General features: G+C 32.8%; 1 protein-coding gene across 2 annotated transcripts in view; it reads left to right on the top strand.

Moving 5' to 3' along the window:
• The window catches only part of LOC118202950 (uncharacterized), an 81925-nt gene that overhangs the window by 27218 nt on the left and 34146 nt on the right, over positions 1–20561 (top strand). The gene's annotated exons all lie outside the window — the stretch shown is intronic.

Here is a 20561-nt window from a genome sequence, read left to right on the forward strand (position 1 = left end):
CCAAAAATTGCATTGTCATAGATTTTTCTCATAAAGTCTATTTCTTTCTTAAAAGAAGTTTATATACTAATTTCATTAGAAACATATCTAAGAAAATATCTCACATTCATAAGAAAATCAGCGCTTGTTTCTCTACCAAATTTGTACTTTCTGACTTCATTCTACTGAAACGAAAACATTCATAACTTATTGCGAAGAAAAATGTTATACATACCACAGTATTATCTTTGAAAATTTTTTTCCTAGTCCACTGCTAATATATTGCTAATTTTCGTACGTGACAAAAAACTCAGTTTAGAAACTTTTCTACTTAAAACCTTGTATTGCATTGCTGAACCGGGGCCATGCTTTCATTTTTATCACATATCATGCGAATATTTTAAAAAAAGCATATTGTTTTCTTCTGTTAGCACAATTTTAACCAACATTTTACTATTACAAAGACTTCTTTAGTAAAATCTGAAGTGTTAAATTGAACGTTTCATTACTAATTTTGAAGATTCTGGATATATCCTACTTAAAAGTTCATAACCGATTAGCAAAATAATTTATATATGGTACTTCGTTGTGCTCTTGGTTAATTTTTAAATCGTTGTTCAACTATAACACTTGATTTCTAGTGAAGTATCGAAATGATTATTTACTTTCCGCTTTTTCCAAACAATTTCGTAGACACATATGTTCAATACAGAAAATTTTCCTAACTTACCAGTATCATTACCAAAATAGAAAACATGCAAAATTTTCCTAAAATTTTATATATTTGTTTTTTACAAACATTTACACGAATACACACATTTAATTATTTAATGTGTATTTTCCTATATCAGAACTAAAATTTCGAACGAAAATTTTTAACTAATGTTATGTTCCGTAAAATTTTTTGTATTTGTGATGTCATCTTTTTTTCGCAAACGTTTTCAGAGTGTGCTCTCGGTAGTCTTTTAGACATTTTGAAACTGTTTTCTCTTTGCTATTGGAAACTATTCTCTTTGCTATTGGAAATTATTTTATCTTTGCTGTTGGTATATGCCTATGAATTCTCGATACTTTCTTGATTTATCTTCAACTTATGAAATATTTAAATACTTAAAAATATATTTGTAGATCGTCTATGTTGACACTTGTGATAGATTTCCTGAACTAAATTTTTTTTTGGAAAATATATTTTATTTTATTCACGTGAATGAAACTGATGTTTTCTTAAAATTTTATTATTCAGAGTAATAGTCAATTATGACAGAATGTCTGATTTGTCCTCTTTTTAGTCAACATTCATATGAACTTCAGTATTCCAAATCTCTCACGTAACTGTAATTTTTCCTATTGGTAGTAGGAAGATTTTTACCTTGTGTCTGCATAACCTGCATATTTTCCATTCGTCTTCCTACTACCAATAGAAAAAAACCATAATTTTTTTAATAACATTTTAAATTAATTAAAACATAATATTCAAATTACAGTTTTTTTACAAATATTTTTATAGTTACCAATAGTTAATAATAAATATATTTTTGTGTATTTTTAGCTAAGTAAATGAATGTATACAATAAAATATATTTTTTAAAATTATTGATCTGCTTTCATAACTAAATTACAATTCTCATTTCATTCCATTTGTCCTGCTTTGTCTCGATGAAAATGTGGTCACTTTACCGTAGATCCAAAATTCTGAATTCATTTTATTTTCATGTACATCGCGCGATATTGAGGTATCCGTAAACAATGCTCATTAGTTTCTAAAATTACAGCTGGATAGTGATTATTGTACGTTCCGGGAAGTAGAAAAATAGGTCTTTTAGAATTTGCTATTTGCTCCTGTGCCTTGTTATCATCAAAATTGCAAGTGCATTTTTTGGTAACATGCTTTCATTACAAGAGTTTTGAAGTTCTGCATGTGAAACGATGTTATAAAAATCATTCTAGGCTTGGTATATATAAATATCAAGTCTAGGTATCATAGCCTAAACTCTTATTATAGTGATTCTATATTTTTCCACAAGAATTTGTTAAGCGTTCCAAGTAAAGTACCATTTCTGATTTATCATATGTAATCAAAATCTAATATGTTGTTCTCAATCATGATTGCATATGCATCATACATACATTTTCGAGTTTTACATACCGAAATTGAGCATGATAGTTTTGGATAATGTCATACTGCATGTTCCCATGAAAATCTTTCAGAATTTTAAGTAAAGTATCACTTCCGGTTTTTCAGTTTTAGCCAAAATGCCGCCCAGACGGTATAGTGGTTAGGAGAACCGACTGCAATACCGAATTTCCTGGATTGTAACTGTCAGTCCCTTCAAAGGAGGCAACGGTGGCCGTCTATTTAGATGTCTTCACAATAAACTGGCCACCACTTCTAGCCTTAGAAGTGACCAATGTCGAAAAGGCCAGCCAGTAGATTAAAAATAAAGTTTTATCCAAAATCTAATATGTTTTCCCATTGACATAAAAGTCTTAAATATTAAAAACTGAAAAACTTTAGATCATATTTTAATGTAGTTTTTAATTAAAAACTGTTATGAACTTTGAGTAAAGTAGTATTTCCGGTTGTCCAGTTTTCCCCAAATCTAATCAACTCTTTGTATGGATGCAAAAAGCTTAAATATCGGCGTTTAAATCGGAAGCAAAAAAATTGTTACACAGAAATAGACAGAAATTTATAATTACAAAAATATAAAAGTTAATTGTTGTGTAGCGAATTTAATTTAATTAAGTGATTCATAAAAATCAAAATTTTAAGTTGTAATTATTCAAAATTTGAGCTACACAAGTTTGGTTATATTCTTTTTGGGCCTATTAATTCTAGTGTAATATATTTTGGCTTTCCGAGTTTACGCGAACTGCGTCTTCAATCTTGTACATGCAGACAATGGATAAGTATTTTTGTTTCTGCGTAATAAACTCAGTTTTTCATGTCAAAAATTAATTTGATTTCTTAGTATTTAATATCATTAGTTGCAGAAAAATTAGCTCTTTAATTTGGCATAACTTTCATTTTTCTAACTTTGATTGCATTTCAGTTATGAGCTTTAATTAGTAGATTTTCTTCGTTTCGCTTGTGATTTAGTTAAAGGGGGATGAAATGCCTTCTTTCCGGTTGAAAAGTCACTTTTTGCGAGTTTTCAGCGTTCTTTCGTTGGGACCCTTGCAGGGTTGTTGAAATTCCTAATCTCCCCCGGTCGCAGGTGGCAGTTATTTGGCGAGGGTTTGGCGACTTGGATTTTCCGTTGAGGTTTCAAAATAGTGGTTTTGGCGAGTTTGATAACATGAGGGTATGCTGTGGTTGCAACTATTTCAACTTTCGGCGAAAAAATGGGTTGCGCCAACTTGGCAGTCCGGCGCTCTCCCTTTTAACGGGTTGTTTTAGGGGACGAGCTGACTTTTTGACACTTTTTGCACTTTACTTCTGTTGCCCTTTGAATTGCCCGGAGGCGACAGCTGACTCCGACGAAGAAAATGGAGCTTCTCCCCGATAGGCCTACGGGCCTCTTGGCTAAGCGCTGTGAGCGCGGGCCGTAGGTATGGGCATCTATGTCTTCAAAAAAAAAAAAAAAAAAAAAAAACAAATCGAAATTCTTTCATCAGTTTTTGTTGTGGGTGTTTGTGTATCTCAAGGAAAATATACAGAAGTAAATTTCTAGAAAAATGATGCGCACCATTGATTCTTCGCTTCACTCGAGACCAGAGCGTTAATTAAAAACCGTTGTTTTTGGAAACCTCATTTGCTCATCCTAAATTCTACTAGAACTTCAAGGCTACCATAATGAATAAATTAAACACGTTGCTTTTGGAACCTCAATTGTTCATCCTAAAATCTATTAGAACTTCTGGGCTACAGTAATTGAATCCAAACTGTTCGACGAACATTTTTTTTTTTTCATTCAACAGGCTGCCAGCATTCCTCATGAGCTTCGATGGATTTCTTTCGTTTGATGATCCTTAACAGATAAGTTCCTTTTTCTTTTGGGTTAATTCTTGGTTAGTTAAATATTATAGATTTCTGCAGTTAAAATGATTGAATTAACTTAATTTGTTAATTTGTTGAACCCTAAATTTTTTTTTGTAGTTGATAACTTTATCCTAACTCTATAGAAATCATTTTTCTTTGGTGTATCAATCAAGTAAAAGCATTAAATGGAATAAAGATTTATAACCTTATTAAAATTATTGTAACTTAACTTTATGGTTAAGAAAATTAAGTTCTTCAGGAAATTATTTACTTTAATGTTTTTTTTTTAATTACTCATTGGTGATGATGATTTGAAATAGTGCTTGTATTAGAGCATTCTTGTTTCTCAGGACGAACTTGTTTGTAGAATAGTAAATGTGTCATTACTTATCTTATCCGGTTAAAACCATATTTAATTAATCTAAGAAAAAAAAATTGAATAATAAAAATTATTATGTGCAATAATAGTATTTAAATGATTATATTGAGTGCAATATTAAGCAATAAATTTTGTGGTATAGATGAATTCTGTGTGAAGTAGAAAGTGTAGCTTGTTAATTTTTTTTTATTATTTTCTCCCCGGGGAGGGTAGTGTTCTTAAATTTATAGTTTATTTTGATATGTTTTACCAGATTTGCAATATTAAATTTAATAGTAATTACAAGGATGTAAAAGGTGTAAAACAATAGTTCAAATTTTGTTGAATATATTTTGATATTTTTCTTTTTCAACTAATGGATATATATATATTTATAATTGGCATTAATAGTTAAATAAACAAGTTTTTCTAGATCATTCAAAGGTTAAATTTTTGTGTGTGTGCTCATGATTTTCACCCGTCTCATTCTCAAGTTGATTTCAGGGTTAATCCGAAAGCACAACGCAAAATGTACAGGGCTTATAGATATGAGTATATTACTGTTAAAAAAAATTTTAAGTGTTATGTCAACAGAGTAGGAAACCATATGATTTTCCAACATAACATTATTGGTGCCATGATTTTTCGACATAACATTATTGGTGCCGTGAACTTTCGAACCAAATTTTTAGCACTTAACAATTTTGTTGTGCTGTTTATTTTCGCATCACTTTTGGCTTGTGCTTATAGTGGAACTTAATTTTGACTTGAGACTGGTGATTGTCATGTGCACTATTGCATATTTATGTGAAAGTTTTCTTCCACATGTCTAGGCTTTTTACGGAAACCCTACTCGTTAGTTAGTTACAGTGACAGGCCTATACAGTGGTCGTATTACTGTGCTTATTTTATACTTATTGTTTGAGGTTGCATACCAGATATGTACTACTGATACACATTTGGACTTTAAAACTATTGTATCCAACACAAACATTTTCACGCAGTACCTGTTTAGTTAAGTATTTTGTTTTGTGCAAAATTTTGTGTTGCATGTTTACATATTGATTTTGAGGATTACTGTTTCACACTTTTGCAACTGTATGTTTGCAACATAAGGTTAAAAGGCACGCGTGTTGATCACACATTGGGATACATCCCTATTTATGTGCTGGAAATTGCTGATCGCAGTTTAAAATGCCAAAGAAAGTGTCAAAACGAGCAGCCAGAGCGGCTAGTAATAGTGCAATAGACTGGGAGGAGAGTCAAGAAGTAATGGCTCTATCAGTTTTTGGTTCTGATCCTCTGGATTCTGTTCCTCTGTTCTCAGGTGCAGACAAGGGAATTAGTCTGAATGACCTCTTAGATAGGATTGATCTCATTACCACTCATGGTATGTGGTAATGAGTGGGTTGGTCAGACGAAGATAAGTTAACAGTGATCAGAGTCAAGGTGGCAGGTGAGGCGGCAGAATTAATTAGGAATAATCCTAGGTTAAAGAAAGAAGCCAGTCTTGACTATGTTGTGAAAGCGTTGAAAGAGAGGTTCAGTTCAATGCACAATTTGCACTCTAACATCCGTGCTCTTATTCAGGCTTTTCAGAAACCACACGAGTCAGTGCGAAAATTTGCAGCACGTATAGAGGCTCTTTCGTACAAAACTGTACCAGTGGAAAGAAGCAGTGATCCTGCAGCAGAAGCACAGAGACAGGATTTACTTCTGTCAGTATTTATCGAAGGATTGCAGTTGCATTTGCGACGCTTGTTGCTGCCACAGAATCACAAAACTTTTGCATCTGCTAAACAGCATGCAATTATTGAGGAAGACATGTGGGCTAAGAGCCATGCTAGTAGTGATTTTGCAACAGCTGAGGTTAGAGCAGTGAATGCTGCTAAGCCAGCAGTTGAGAACGCAGTTACACCGCCATCAGTAACCAACTCAGAACTCACTACAGCTATTAAGATGCAGCAGGAAAATATAGCTCAGCTTACAAAAATGATGGGCTCTCTCCAAACACAGGTGCAGAGTTTATTATCACAAGGTACTCGTTCAAGACCCATACAGCCTCGTTGTTACAGATGCAACAGAATAGGGCATGTTAGCAGGGACTGCTATGCGAATATTGTGCCTAATCAGCATTCTAGACAGGGTCAACAGAGATTTCGAAATAACCAAACAGCCAGGAGACATTCTAATAACACCACACCAGCTGTTTCGGGTGCTCCAAATACCACAAGTGTGGCTACAAATGCTTTGAATCCCCAAGCACCAAGTTTTAATTTAAACTAATTCAGGGTGGGGAGAAACCAGTCTCCGTTTCGTCTCCTAAAACCCTTTTGGAGGTGCCAAAGTATCCACTAGTGAGGCGTCTTTGCCTATTGTTGAGGGATCTATTTTGGGGAATAAAGTAAAGTTTTTATTGGACTCGGGGGCAACTGTAAACATCATAGAAGCTAAATACATTCAATGTTTTGGAAATAAAATCTCATTGGATTCATGTAACATATATTTAAAGGGTATTGCTGCAGAAAAAGTAAAAATAAATAAGAAAATGAATTTAACAATAGAATTTCAACAACAATATTTTGAAACAGAATTTTTAATTACTGACACACCTCTTTCATCTCAGTATGGTGCTTTATTAGGAACTAAATTTCTTGCAGACCACAATATGCATTTGGATTTCTCCACTTCTCAACTCTTAGGATCAAATGTAATTCTTAAATGGAATCTAAGTCAGCCTACTGCTATGAGTAATAAGGTTTTCTCAACTTCAGTTTCTCAGTCATTTTGTTACTCTGTAACCAAACATAAATTACCACCTTTTTCTGAGAATATCATTAAGCTCACTGCTCGTTCTGTAAATTTCACTACTGATACTGTCTTAATTGAACCTTTAATAGAACATGCTCAAAGTCAATTTTCCATAGCCAGGTCAGTTAATCAGACTTCTTCATCTAACGAATTTTATGTCAAAATTGCTAATTTTTCACCGAATATACTACATCTCAATAAAGGAATGAAATTGGCCAGTGCCCAACCTGTGAATGTCATCACACATAACTCTGAACTTGTAAACAACACCACCATAGAAACAGGGGAGGATTTCGAGTCTTGGGGTGGTGAATTTGATCTTACACATTTACCTGAGCAGCAACAACAACATTTATCACACCTTCTCAATCAGTATAGTAACATCTTTGCTGCCTCAGTCACTGAGTTAACAGGGTGTGACACCATCTTACACAACATCAACTTGCGTGATAATATTCCTGTTAGGCAAAAGCCTTACAAAGTACCTTACCATCTCAGGGATGAATTAGATAGACAGGTCGCAGAGCTGCTTGAAGCCAACATCATTCAAGAAAGTGACAGCCCTTACAGTGCTCCTGTTTTATTTGTTAAGAAAGCGGATAACACCTACCGTTTAGTCACTGACTTCCGCAAGTTGAATGAGAAAACGATAGAAGACAGTTTTCCTCTGCCTTCCATGATTGAATTGATAGAACAGTTAGGAGATTCGAATTATTTTTCCACACTTGATTTAACTTCAGGGTTTTTCCAGATGAAAATTCATCCTGATGACACCTTCAAAAGTGGTTTCTCGACTCCTTCTGGGCACTATGAGTGGTTACGAACACCTTTTGGCATGCGAAATGCTCCTAGTTCCTTTCAAAGGTTGATGTCTATAGTTTTGGCCAATCTTTCTCCATTAAAAATAGGGATTTACATTGAGGATATTGTCATTGCTTCTAAAACTTTTGATGAACATTTGGAAAAATTGAAGTTAGTTTTTGATAGACTAAAACAGCATAATTTAAAACTTAAACCTTCTAAATGTCATTTTCTGAAAGAACAAATTACGTATTTGTTCTGTATATTTTCCTTGAGATACACAAACACCCACAACAAAAACTGATGAAAGAATTTCCATTTGTTTTTTTTTTTTTTGAAGACATAGATGCCCATACCTACGGCCCGCGCTCACAGCGCTTAGCCAAGAGGCCCGTAGGCCTATCGGGGAGAAGCTCCATTTTCTTCGTCGGAGTCAGCTGTCGCCTCCGGGCAATTCAAAGGGCAACAGAAGTAAAGTGCAAAAAGTGTCAAAAAGTCAGCTCGTCCCCTAAAACAACCCTAGCCTTCTTATAACTTCTTATAAGGGAGAGCGCCGGACTGCCAAGTTGGCGCAACCCATTTTTTCGCCGAAAGTTGAAATAGTTGCAACCACAGCATACCCTCATGTTATCAAACTCGCCAAAAACCACTATTTTGAAACCTCAACGGAAAATCCAAGTCGCCAAACCCTCGCCAAATAACTGCCACCTGCGACCGGGGGAGATTAGGAATTTCAACAACCCTGCAAGGGTCCCAACGAAAGAACGCTGAAAACTCGCAAAAAGTGACTTTTCAACCGGAAAGAAGGCATTTCATCCCCCTTTAACTAAATCACAAGCGAAACGAAGAAAATCTACTAATTAAAGCTCATAACTGAAATGCAATTAAAGTTAGAAAAATGAAAGTTATGCCAAATTAAAGAGCTAATTTTTCTGCAACTAATGATATTAAATACTAAGAAATCAAATTAATTTTTGACATGAAAAACTGAGTTTATTACGCAGAAACAAAAATACTTATCCATTGTCTGCATGTACAAGATTGAAGACGCAGTTCGCGTAAACTCGGAAAGCCAAAATATATTACACTAGAATTAATAGGCCCAAAAAGAATTTAATTTAATTAAGTGATTCATAAAATTCAAAATTTTAAGTTGTAATTATTCAAAATTTGAGCTACACAAGTTTGGTTATATTCTTTTTGGGCCTATTAATTCTAGTGTAATATATTTTGGCTTTCCGAGTTTACGCGAACTGCGTCTTCAATCTTGTACATGCAGACAATGGATAAGTATTTTTGTTTCTGCGTAATAAACTCAGTTTTTCATGTCAAAAATTAATTTGATTTCTTAGTATTTAATATCATTAGTTGCAGAAAAATTAGCTCTTTAATTTGGCATAACTTTCATTTTTCTAACTTTAATTGCATTTCAGTTATGAGCTTTAATTAGTAGATTTTCTTCGTTTCGCTTGTGATTTAGTTAAAGGGGGATGAAATGCCTTCTTTCCGGTTGAAAAGTCACTTTTTGCGAGTTTTCAGCGTTCTTTCGTTGGGACCCTTGCAGGGTTGTTGAAATTCCTAATCTCCCCCGGTCGCAGGTGGCAGTTATTTGGCGAGGGTTTGGCGACTTGGATTTTCCGTTGAGGTTTCAAAATAGTGGTTTTGGCGAGTTTGATAACATGAGGGTATGCTGTGGTTGCAACTATTTCAACTTTCGGCGAAAAAATGGGTTGCGCCAACTTGGCAGTCCGGCGCTCTCCCTTTTAACGGGTTGTTTTAGGGGACGAGCTGACTTTTTGACACTTTTTGCACTTTACTTCTGTTGCCCTTTGAATTGCCCGGAGGCGACAGCTGACTCCGACGAAGAAAATGGAGCTTCTCCCCGATAGGCCTACGGGCCTCTTGGCTAAGCGCTGTGAGCGCGGGCCGTAGGTATGGGCATCTATGTCTTCAAAAAAAAAAAAAAAAAAAAAAAAAAACAAATCGAAATTCTTTCATCAGTTTTTGTTGTGGGTGTTTGTGTATCTCAAGGAAAATATACAGAAGTAAATTTCTAGAAAAATGATGCGCACCATTGATTCTTCGCTTCACTCGAGACCAGAGCGTTAATTAAAAACCGTTGTTTTTGGAAACCTCATTTTCTCATCCTAAATTCTACTAGAACTTCAAGGCTACCATAATGAATAAATTAAACACGTTGCTTTTCGAACCTCAATTGTTCATCCTAAAATCTACTAGAACTTCTGGGCTACAGTAATTGAATCCAAACTGTTCGACGAACATTTTTTTTTTTCATTCAAGAGGCTGCCAGCATTCCTCATGAGCTTCGATGGATTTCTTTTGTTTGATGATCCTTAACAGATAAGTTCCTTTTTTTTTTGGGTTAATTCTTGGTTAGTTAAATATTATAGATTTCTGCAGTTAAAATGATTGAATTAACTTAATTTGTTAATTTGTTGAACCCTAAATTTTTTTTTTTTTTTAGTTGATAACTTTATCCTAACTCTATAGAAATCATTTTTCTTTGGTGTATCAATCAAGTAAAAGCATTAAATGGAATAAAGATTTATAACCTTATTAAAATTATTGTAACTTAACTTTATGGTTAAGAAAATTAAGTTCTTCAGGAAATTATTTACTTTAATGTTTTTTTTTTAATTACTCATTGGTGATGATGATTTGAAATAGTGCTTGTATTAGAGCATTCTTGTTTCTCAGGACGAACTTGTTTGTAGAATAGTAAATGTGTCATTACTTATCTTATCCGGTTAAAACCATATTTAATTAATCTAAGAAAAAAAAATTGAATAATAAAAATTATTATGTGCAATAATAGTATTTAAATGATTATATTGAGTGCAATATTAAGCAATAAATTTTGTGGTATAGATGAATTCTGTGTGAAGTAGAAAGTGTAGCTTGTTAATTTTTTTTTATTATTTTCTCCCCGGGGAGGGTAGTGTTCTTAAATTTATAGTTTATTTTGGTATGTTTTACCAGATTTGCAATATTAAATTTAATAGGATGTAAAAGGTGTAAAACAATAGTTCAAATTTTGTTGAATATATTTTGATATTTTTCTTTTTCAACTAATGGATATATATATATTTATAATTGGCATTAATAGTTAAATAAATAAGTTTTTCTAGATCATTCAAAGGTTAAATTTTTGTCTGTGTGCTCATGATTTTCACCCGTCTCATTCTCAAGTTGATTTCAGGGTTAATCCGAAAACACAACGCAAAATGTACAGGGCTTATAGATATGAGTATATTACTGTTAAAAAAAATTTTAAGTGTTATGTCAACAGAGTAGGAAACCATATGATTTTCCAACATAACATTATTGGTGCCATGATTTTTCGACATAACATAATAAATAAAAAAAATCTGAAAGGCTTCAGATTTTAAATTACGTCCAAAGGTGCGTTTTTTTAACGTTTTGTGTGTTATCTTTATTTATTAAATTTCATGTTCGCACTTAAACCATAAAATTCAGTTCAATAGCAATGTCGCAAAATAATTTTAAAATGAGCCTATCTTTAGAACTTCCGATACACAATTTCGCGCGCTGGAGATTAAAAAAGTTCTTTTTTCCCCCTTCCCCGTAGAGTGTTGCCATTGTTCGCATTGAAGTCCTTGAATTTTTTAATCAAAAATCGTTAAAATTTTACAAAATATGAAATCGATAATAAAACAAATTCCAAAGTTTAAATTTGAGCTTCCCACATGCCCATATTCGCAGTAAGATTACGTCATTCAAATTTCGATGGCTCTATGTACTGTTGTTTTATCACAATGCGAGAAATATACATACATTTATGCAGATTTTTCATTATTTAATTTCTTCAAATATAATGCGGAACTCTAACATTGAGTGGCAACAGTTTGAAAAGTGAAACGGACATTTATAGTGATTCAACGCAAAATCGCAAAACGAAAACAATAGTCCTTCAGGAACAAACCACCTTTGGACTAAAAAACGTGTTGTAGGGACCCTAATTTGTGCTTATTCACTAAAAACTCATCATCGAATTTTTGTATCGAAAACATAGCCCCCTTTATCTATGTATGCAGGTATAGAGGTTTAAAAAAATATATTTGTATTTTAACTAATTGGTTTGCTGCATTAAAATTATTCAAAAGCGTGCAAACCACCTTTTTATTTGCTACAGTATTTCATCTTAAACTACTAATTTTGTAAGTTTAAAAAGTATTTTATTTTCCTCATTTTTTATGATACCTTTATTTCTCTTTGAAGTAGGCATGCATCATGAATCGCATACAGCAAAATTCCTGTTTGAAACTATAGCAAAAAGGAAAAAATAGAAAAAAAAGTAGAAATTATTTATGAGTTTAACGTACGAAAAGTGAAATTAATATTTATTAATTGAATTACTTCGGAATTAAACATATCAAATTCTCCTTGTTTCTGGAAAGTTTGTAAAATGATACAAGCAGATACTTCCAAAGAAAAGTCAGAGTTTTCTTCAAAATACTCTGCCGAAACGTCTAAGGAACTGCTTCCCTTAACGACTAAAACAGAGTTTCTAAACTATAATAAAATAATCGCTTCTACTTGCCTTATAAATGAAAAAACCGATAAACATCGAGTGATTCTAAGCGGTAATGAAATAGAAATTGATAAAGTTTCAAGAGAGCATGCTTGTGCAAGAATACGAATTTGCATTGCACATTTAGGCAAGTACTTTAAACTCATTTCAGGCTCTGCGATTTTCAAAGCTGTACTCCATGTCTTAGAAGATTCTAGATCATACTTTTGTACTTTGCCTGCATCGGATCAAATTTCTTTTGCTAAAGAATGTTTTCGTCCATTTTTGGAAGTTGATGGAAAACTATTAAACTACTGCACTAATGAATTGCATAATTGCGGACTGAGTAAAGAAGAAGAAGATTTGACATTTATTGCATATTTATTGGCGATAAAAGAAAAAATGCATTTTTTAAAAATATTTAGAAATTTCAGAAATCACGGCATAAAGAACTCTTTCAAAGCCTCAAATAATAAAGATGTGTCAAAAAAATTCAATTATTTCAAAATTAGGAAGAGATATTTTTGTATCAATAGTGATGGATATGTTTCATTAAATGTCTTTCCAGGTTTAGAAGTTTTGAAATCTATTAATTTTTCTGATTGCTTTGATATGTGCAAGGAAAATTATTCATCAAAAAATTCTTTTTTCAAAAGAAAGGAAAGTCAACCGATTCCTCGTGATATTACTAACTGTACCTTGGTGAAATCAACTTACAAATACACAAGTGGGAAGAAAAAAGCTTATAGTGAAATTTCCAAGTCTAAAGATATTAATAGCATTAGTACAACACTTAACACTGAAGTTAGTGCTTTTAATGGTACAAACTTTACTCAAAATAATAACATTTCTGGATATGCGTCTGATATACCCGGCAAAAAAGATATGTTTCGTACGATACTATCCGCTCATACATTCTTAACTGAAAGTCTGCGTGTATCTAAATTTGATTTAAATCGATTGAACGTAATACTTCATGTCTTTGGTGCTATAAGGGAAACGTTCCGTAAGTTATCATGTGCTGACCAAACGATTTTTGTAAACGAAATCTTCCAATATGTTGAACAAGAATCAGCTAGTTCGTCATGTTTAGGAAAAAATCCCAACGCGAAACAAATCTCTAAGTTGAGTAATTCAAAAAGAATTTTGTTGTTTATTACACACTTTTTATATCCACATAAGAAAATGCATTTTTCAGATCTTTTTGAAAAAATGAAAACTGTTTATATACTGCCAAACTCTGTATCAGCTATGCAAATTGTTTATTTTAAAAGGAATAAGAGATACTTCATATTTGAAGAAAATGGATTGATAAAACTAAATCTTGCTCCTGACGCAAATTTCTCGACACAAAAACCTGTTGACATAAGTATTTTTATCAATCCAAATCCTTCTGAGCAAGAAGAAAAAAAATTAATCTCTACGGCTAAACTTTTGCCAATAAGGGATAATATTATAGATATGTGTGCTAAACTTCTTGTTTCTAAAAGAATGCACTTCAAAGAGATATTTGATTTTCTAACACGTACTGGCAATGAGGAAATTCAGAGTTTCATCAAATTATTAAATGATTCAGAAAAATTTAAATTTTTCCAAACGGCTTCACATAAATTTGAAATGAAAAAATATGGTTATGTTATTTTAAAGAGTTGTACTGAGCACTCAAATATTTCAGCAGTTCCTAAAGAACATGAACAATCTTCTAATGTAGACTCTACAATCTGTGAAACAACAGAAGATATTTGTTTATTACCCTCAACTAATTTCCCTCTTGCATCTAATCTGTTAACAAAAGGGGAAGAAAATGTTCAGAAAGGCTCTGATACCGAAGCAGCTTCCAGTTCACGTGATACATTGAAAACTTGTAATTCGTTAGAGCTAAAACTGGGCGGAAGAAATAAGATAAACGAAGTTTGTGATACAGATAAAAAAGTCACTTCCATGGAGGGCATTGATGCTACTGAAAAGAAACCCGAAACGTTTGATTCAAAGAATTATAATAGCTACGCTGAACAAAATGAGGATATACTGACAAATGGGCAGAAGAATAACTCCTGCAATTCAGAAAAGATCAAAATATTATCAAATGGCGAATTAATAGGTATTTTTAGCATTGTGAAAGAAAGGAAACAGATTGTATGTTCTAAAAGAAAAGATGTCACAGAAGACCTAACATGTAATGCTCAGTCATTGGAAGATAAATACAAATTAGACTGTATAACAGCTGATAAAAATTTAAACGACCTTCTTGCTACAGAAGAGAATGTGAAGGCTGATAATATTCTGATATCTACAAAAAACAAAATTGCCTTACATGATTATTTAACAAATAAACCTGTTAATGATGCAGCTATTAACGTTTCAGAACCAACTGAAATGTATAATTGCTCTGACAAAAACTCTGATTTTCCGCGAAATATCACAGCTGTTTCTGATTCAGTCTCAACCGATTTAAAAAACTTTGAAAACCAACAGAAAGGTACAAAATCTATTAAAACTAATTCGTTTAATAAAGTTAAAAATACTTCATTTCCAAGTAATATTTCCAGTGATGGAATTCAGAGATCTCAACATGTACTGCGAAATTTTTCTGCTGTAAACGAAACCGATTTTGACCATGAATCCTGCCAGAAACCTTTCGGTATATCTTTTCTAACAAATCTGCAGAGACTTCGAAAACAGTCGTCCAAATCTGTAAAATATCCCACAAGCAAAATTTCTTTGAATAGATCATGCAAGAAAATAACAGATATGTACTTGAAACCATCTACAGCCACAATTTCATGCCAACCTGGTAACTGCTTCGAGGGTAATGACGGTGATATAAAATCACAATCTTTTATATTTGACAACATATCCAACAACGAATATTGTTCAGAAACTGTTGATACGTTTCTCGGTCCATTTAATTTGGAGACGAGTCATACTACGACTTTTAACGGTGTGTGTTTCTGTTTAAAAGAATTGAAAGAGTATTCGGATGTCAATTTAAGTAAACCAGAAGAAAATGAAGAAAATAAGTATTTGACTAAAAACTCCTGTCTAAGCTCTGTTCATAAAAATGCAGAGAAAAAGCTTCAAGCAATAAATTTTTTCATAGTAATCTTAGGTAAATATTCTGCAGGACTTCCACTTGAACTGTTACGCATACATTTAAAAATTGCTTCCAAGGAAGTGTTAGAATATTTGAATCATTATTATGAAAATAAATTATTGAATTTTTTCCTAGCAAATAAAAAGTATTTTTATGTTTCTCCTATATCACAAAATGTTTACTTGAGGCAGTGATTATACATATTTAAACAGAATGTTATATAATATAATATTTATAGTAAATTGTCATATATAATATAATATTAATAATTATATAATATAATAAGAAAATATAATATTTAAATTTAAATAGGTGAGTGTTTAACTTTATTAATTGTAATTCATACTATCTCCCATTTTTGCTTAGTTTGAAATTTTTTTTTTTATAAAATGAATATTATGCTCATATTTTTTTATAAAGTGAGTATTATGTCTTTTTATTTATTTGTTCTGAATACCATTCTGTTGTTAACAGCAACCTTTCAACTTCAGTTGTTATTTAAAATTTTACGTTATTAATTTTCCTGGAAGGCGTAGGTGTAGTTTGCCTAAATACACTAGCGTTCGAGAAGTTAAGCAATAAAAGGGAAAATTAGCATATTCGGCAAAAGTAGTAACACGTAGCCACTAAGTTTGTTTGCGTATACACACTAGGAAACGAACCCATAGAAAAGAATTGCATACCAAACAATAACAATTTCTAGTAAGGAAACGTGGTAGTTGTTAAAATGGTCTGTTATGCAGTCAGAGCATCAAAATTTGAAAAACAAGCAGATGACGTCATCTGATTGACGGCAGGTGATGAGAGGTAATAGGTCATATCTAAAGGGATCAACAACAGCCGAGAAGCAGTCAAACCTCTAAATACCAATAAGACTGTCATTTGCCGCCTTGGGAGTCGATATTAAATTAAAGCAACTATGTTGCAAAGGCCAGTAAAGTGATATTAAAGTTTCAAAACCGCGTAGGGTGACCGTTTTGTATTTTTGCAAGAGTTACTCCGTAGGTACTGCACATCAACTTGCTTGCAAAGTTGCGTAATCGGGCTGATAAAAATTATATCTTTGCAAACTGTTTACAGACGGCTTCATTCAGTTGTATACAAAATGACTAAAATATTGCATCCCACTGACACCTTTGTCAGTGGTCTATTTTAAACTGCTTTTAAGATTATTTCAACAGAATTCCATGAAAGTAGAGGACTATGCCTTTTATGGATGAATCAAAGCTTAATCAACAGACTGATACTCAACAGTTATTAGGTTTGGAAAAAGCTCATGTCAATTATATCTGCGAAATTCATGCTTACAGAAGTAATGATTTGATGTTTTAGGATGGGATTGTTTCGCCTGCCACACTGATCTTCACATCTTTCCTTGCGGTGCTATGATCGCAGTGCGATATAGAGATCGCATAGTTGCTCAATATGCTCTGCCATTTCTTGAGGCAGTGGGTCTTGATGCCATTTTTATAGTGATAATGCACAAATTCATAAGACTAGCACTGTTGTCCTGTATTTAGACACTCTGCTTCGTAGGGCAACCAAGATAGTCCAGTTTCAGTGCCAGCATGTATGGAACATACATGCTGATATATGAGATATGATATTGAGATATCTTTAATTTATCTTCAGGAGACTTTTCGAAATCTTTACTAACTAAAGGTGTAGAGTTTCCTTTAGTTCGAATAACCAATTATTCTAATTTTGGTATCTTTTCTGAACTTCTTATTTCTCCTCGCATTTCCTCACTAGGATTCATATTGAGTTAAGTGAAGAAAGTATTCAAACAGGCGAAACGAGAAGGCTAGATAGAACATGATTTCGCTAGTTAGCAGCAAGTTGCTATTCTTTTCTCCAGCTGTTAATCTTAGTTGCGGCTACGCATTCTAGCCGTTTATCAAGTCTACTGCCGGTGTAGGTTGTTGAGTCAGCTTGTTAGCTTTAAGTAAATTGTATAGAGTACCACTACTATTTACCATTTTGATTTTATTGCTAAATTATACTTAAGTTCCTCGCCGGAAACAGTCGATGCTATTGTTAGCATGAAATGCGTGCCTTTTGTTAATGAGTTTGAGAATTAAAGGGCCATTTACACCCTTCTTCTGTGTTATTAAAAAAAGACATGAAATCGCCATGCTTCCTACTAAGATCAAATCACTTGCATGATAGCGAAAAGCGTGAAATCTTACAAAGGTATGTATGTTTCGTGAGTGAGTACAAATAGTTCAAACTGCCATATGATTCCCACCGTCTGAGGCTTGAACCGATGCTGCCGCGCACATGAATCCAGAAGAAAATATCACATTCCTTATGGGTAAACCTCCAAAGGAAAAATGTCCAGTCCAGACAGCCTAAAGTCGTCTGAAAACGTTTTTGCAACTTAAAGTGTCTATTTTTTGAGTTAGCGCTATCATTTAATTATTTATTCATAATTTTATTTGCACATCCTCACGTTAGTATATTTGTTATACCCACTGGTGAGCTATGAAAATTTAAATAAAAAAATCGAACTTTGTCTTATAAAAGCAAAATATAAACTCTAATTGGATGTTTAACCGTTTATAAAAATAGAACTTTTAATAACTGTGCGTGAACAAAAAAAAATTAATATAAATATTACAAAATATCACAGAAATTATATAAAACAAGTGAATTTAATGATGATGAACAATTAATGCCAGAAATTTCATCAGTAGGCTTTGCAATGCTTTTTCAAAAACATTTTTATGTGAGATTTAAGATTAAATTCTCTTAAAAGTTGCAGTTTAAGAGGTTTGCTATTAAGTCTCAGATATGCCGTGCAGTCTTCTTGAGCATAACGCATATCTAATGCATATCTTCTTGTGGAAATATTATTCAACGAGCTGGCAGCTTGTTCGTTTTAAGCGGTACTAACAACGATAGTCTCCATAATGGCTTAACTTTTTTTAATTGCATTATGCAGTTTTAATATTAAAGAATCTCAAAAATAATTTGTTTTCATTTCATAAATAAAATTAAATTATTTGTATTCTTTCTATTTTGGCTTGGTATTTTACTTTTTCTGTACCCCATGTCTCTGGATAACGAACATGAAAAATGGCCTTTTTATTTTTACTCATTGAAAACTTCATTTTATTATCTTTTTATTTTACACTTACTTTTCTGCAATAGTTTAATTTTACATCGTGAGGCAGTTCAGTATTTTTTTCGCGGTAATTTGCGAAACTTATTCTTGCTTTTCATTGTTAATCCTTCATATTCCTTTGATGTTAAGCTAAAATTAATTTATTTGTTTTAAAAAAAGAAAAAGAACAAGGAGTCCCAAATTAAATTCAAATTTAACAAAGAGTTCACTCGACTCTTATAGCTCACTACTGATTAAACCCCATAATCTGTGAAAGTTACAATATATTCGAATAAATGCTTTTCTTTTTATCATTTTTTTTCACTTTATGCTTAACTTCTGAACGTGAGTGTACATAAAAGTATTTGATATGCAGTGTTTTTAGTTTACCAGTTATTTTTATTGATCAAATTATATAAATTATAAAATGGCAAGAGGAATTTCTTTGCTATTTTTAAAATTTAATACATAAGTATGAAAAACATTCCTAGAAAATGTTGCAATAATGTTACGTATGAAAAAATAAAATTGAGTATGAAATTGAACAACTGAAGCTTCCACTTCTGAATATCTTTTATGATATGGCATATCTTTTAAAAGAACAATACAGGTATAGCGTTGCGCGCCTCTAACTTGCACGCAACCAAGGGTGACTGTGAAAGCTTGTATAAACCACAGAGTCTTGTAAAGGGTTTAAGTCCCTTTTTATTCAACGTACTGAATTACAATTGCGTTCTCTTGACGCTTACAAACGGTGCCAACTCGGCAGTCAAAATAAAAATAAAAACCTGAAAAGAAATTAAAGACAATATTCTAACTACGAGGCTCTCTCAAATAACTAACTCACCGCGTTTTACAATACGGCTGCTAATTCAGCCGACTTGAAGCTCACTGGAACAATTGCAACTACTTCCCGCCAAGCACATAGGCCGCAACGCGGGGTTCTTTTTCTCTAACTACCTCCGCGCTCGCTAAGTAAGAATAACTCTCTCACCGAACTTGTTTCCTTCTATTTAAATCATACTACTTCCGCTGATAATTTGAATGCTTGCGCGTTCTACTCAAATTTACATATTCTGGCATTGGCAGTTCCAGGGGAAAGTAAGGATTGACAGGAAAGATATTTTAACTAACATTTATTTTAAGTTTAAACTAACTATAAACCCTACATTTGCCGCTGCCAGAATTTGGAAAACTTGGAAGCAGGTCCTACAAACGACCTGTTGTAAGTTTATCTAATTCTGAACTAACTGGCGAAAGCCTCGTTTACACAAAAAAATTCTTATGTAACAATTAAAATTCTGTTACTCTTTACAAAGGTTTCTTCTTACAGCAACTTTTCCTGGACTTCATCAATCAATCTTGGTCTTTCCTTCCAGCATCTGGAAGGAATAAGTATCAGTATCTTTCTACATACATTATAATTTACACTTTCTTGACACAATAAATTTTTGTTTTTAACGTTTCGTTTTTCTTAGTTATTGCTTACTTCACATTCATTCAATTTTTCAAGCATTAATTTAACTTTACCCTGGCTCTCCACCGTGTGTGGTGTCAAACGGGAATATTCGTGTTTTAGTCTTACAACACTTCCCCTAACCACCATGATTTGTTAGAATTCAACAACCAAATAGACACACCTTACTCGACATTCTACAACTCAATGAGCTACTTTAATATTCTTAAAAATTCAAATGTAGGTGGAGAACCCTACAAAACACATTCATTCTAACTTCCCCCTCATTCATCTTTAAACATGCAGGCTTTCGCTCTAAAGCATGACTTTACAGTTTAATACTTAAATTTTGACTTCATTGCTTTTAAGCATTCACTTTTAGCATCTACAATTTTATGCTTCTAGACTAAATTCTACTTTTA

This window comes from Stegodyphus dumicola, chromosome 2 (assembly GCF_044657685.1).
Source record: "Stegodyphus dumicola isolate Sdum_Otavi_A_Nest chromosome 2, ASM4465768v1".
NCBI classification, from domain to species: Eukaryota; Metazoa; Arthropoda; class Arachnida; order Araneae; family Eresidae; genus Stegodyphus; species Stegodyphus dumicola.